The sequence below is a fragment of the Bison bison genome, unplaced genomic scaffold, assembly GCF_000754665.1.
Source record: "Bison bison bison isolate TAMUID 2011002044 unplaced genomic scaffold, Bison_UMD1.0 scf7180017864192, whole genome shotgun sequence".
Lineage (NCBI taxonomy): Eukaryota > Metazoa > Chordata > Mammalia > Artiodactyla > Bovidae > Bison > Bison bison.
Window position 1 is genome coordinate 5,069,491 of NW_011494764.1, and position 2,794 is coordinate 5,072,284.

Here is a 2,794-nt window from a genome sequence, read left to right on the forward strand (position 1 = left end):
AGTGCAGACACGTGCACACACAGACACACAAGCACACAGGTGCAGACATGCACACATACAGACACACAAGCACACAGGTGCAGACATGCACACATACAGACACACAAGCACATAGATAAAAGACATCCACACACAGACACACAAGCACACAGATGCAGACACATGCACAGACATGTATACACAGACACACATGCATGCACACACAGACACAAGCACACACACATGCACACCCATGCACAGATTAACACTCACACACAGTCACATACACACCTTTTCACTCACACACACACATGCACACACATACCCTTTTCTAGCACGCCCCCACCCTGGCCATCTCATCACTATGACTCTCCTGAGAATGCTGCACGTTTTTCTGAAGCGCCCTTTCTCCATTCCAGGGCACAGCTGCAGACCAAGTAACCAGATGCCTTCAGAGCATCAGGGTGTCCTGGTCCCCTGGTGGGCTCCTCGCCCCACATCTGCCCCAGCCCCTTGCTCGCTCTGCGCAGACGCCGGTGTTGTGCGTTAAGGACAGGGTGCGCCCCATCCTCCCTGTGCAGATAGCATGGGAATCTCAGAGTCCCCAGCACATCCTCTGGTTTCTGGCGAGGCGAGGCTGGGACACAGGCCATCACTCTGCCCCCTGGGTGAACGGCTGAGCCAGTGCTTCCTGGGTGCTACTGGCGGGCTGAGCAGGGGCAGTGGCAGTCCCTCCACCTCCTGCATCCCCTTCCCACTCTCCCCCACCCTCCCCCACCTTCTCCCACCCCTCAAGCAGGCCCGTGGCCCAGGTGTTCTTTTTCTGTCTCACGTGCTCTTTCGCTCTGCAGCCCATGGGAAGCCTGGCCCATGCTCTCATCTGTAAAGACCTCCCACTCCACCCTCCATGTCTCTGAGCCCCATGGTGCCTGGACCCCAAAGTCAGCTTATAAATCACTGCCATCTGAACAAGTGAATGAGTGAGTGAATAAATATGCACATCACAAGGGGACACGCACCCCCTGTGTCTGACTGGGGAGGCACTCTTGGGTGGTGGGCAGCGTGCCCTCTCTGGCCATGCCATGAGAGACTTGGCATGGCTGCCTCCTCCCGTGTGGTGGCACCCATCCCTCACCCTCCCTGAGCCGTGCCCCTCATCCCTTAAACAGAACTGCATTTTCTCCCAGGCCTTGAACTCAAGCAGGGCCTTGTCCACATGACCAGGTCCCCGGGCCAGGGCTCGGGTGTTTGTGGCATGAACCGGAAAGAAAGCCACCTCCATAGTGGCAGCCTGACTGTGAGGCCCGATTCCCGCAGCATCTGAGCTGCAGTGACATCAAAGCAGAAGGGGCAATGGGGTCACCGGGCCCTGTGTCCTAGCCTCATCCACAGGGCTGGCTGGCACCAGGCCGGATGCTACCCCTTTGGGGTCAGGAAGGATGACTGCTGGGTGTCAAGGTGTCCACATGTGTCCAGGGAGCATGGTCCTCCTGCCTCCCTCCTCCCATGGCCTCTACTTTGCTAGGATGAAGTCTGAGGGGCTGCGGGGGATGCTTCAGCTTTATTATGTTTAGTTTCAAACATGGAAACATATGCCTCACTCTTTCCATTTGAAAGAAAATTATCCACATTATAAATGACCAGGCAAGTAGGGAAAACAATAAAGACGCCCAAACCCTCATGCATCCATTACTCACTCGTCCACAAACACTCCTGTGCCCCTGTCTTGGCTTGTGCAGGGCTCCTGGTGGTGACATTCCAGGACGTGGCACACGAGGATGGACCAGACTTGCACCCTCAGGCCATCCATGTTGGTGGGGGCAGCGAGAGGGGCAGGGAGTGAATGGCAGAGGTGGAGAAGTTCACAGGGAACTCGAGGCTGGAGTGCTGGACGGGTGAGTGGGTGAGGCTTGGCGTCCCCTCCGTCTCCCCCTGAACTGTCCCTTCAGCCATCGGCAACAGGATGCTGAGGCTATGGCCTGGGCCAGAGCAGACATTCTCCCCTAAGTTCACTCAGCATTGTGCAGACTCTTTTCCACGTTACTAACCCGCTTCTCACCATGGCCTTCGGGGCAGAACTCACAGTTCACTCAGCCTCTGGTCCATCTCTGTTATAAACATCACTGCCTGGCACCAGATTTGTGTAACTGGTTTACCCACTTCCCCAATCAACATGAGCTTCCCAGGCGCTCAGTGGTAAGGAACCTGCCTCCCAATGCAGGAAACTCAGGAGACGTGGGTTCCATCCCTGGGTTGGGAAGATCCCCTGGAGGAGGAAATGGCAACCCACTGAGTATTTTTGCCTGGGAAATCCCATGGACAGAAGAACCCGGTGGGCTACAGTCCATGGGGTCACAAAGAGTTGGACACAACTAAGACTGAGCACGCACACATGCCAGCTGACAAGACGGTCCATGTGGAGCCAAGATGCCGCTGCCATAGGGAGAGACTTGAGCTCAGGCCACAGGCCATCTGTATGTCAGGAATCACTCAGTGAGTCTGCAACCAGATGGAAGGAAAAGGAGCAGAAGCAGGAGAGAAACCATTACGTCACATGAAACAGTCCTGTGTGAAGCTGTGTATCAGCTCAGTGTGTGTAGTGCGTGTTTAGGATCAAGTTGAAGAAAATGTAGGCCTGCCTGTGAACTCAGTCAAAGAAGTCTGAAAGCATGATGTAGTGGGTTGAGTGGTGACCCCCCTCCCTCCAAAGAAATGCTCACATCCCAGAAGCTATAAATGTGACCTTATTTGAAAAAAGGGTCTTTGCAAGTGTGGTTAACTCAGGGCTATTGAGATGAGCCCAACCCAGGTAAGG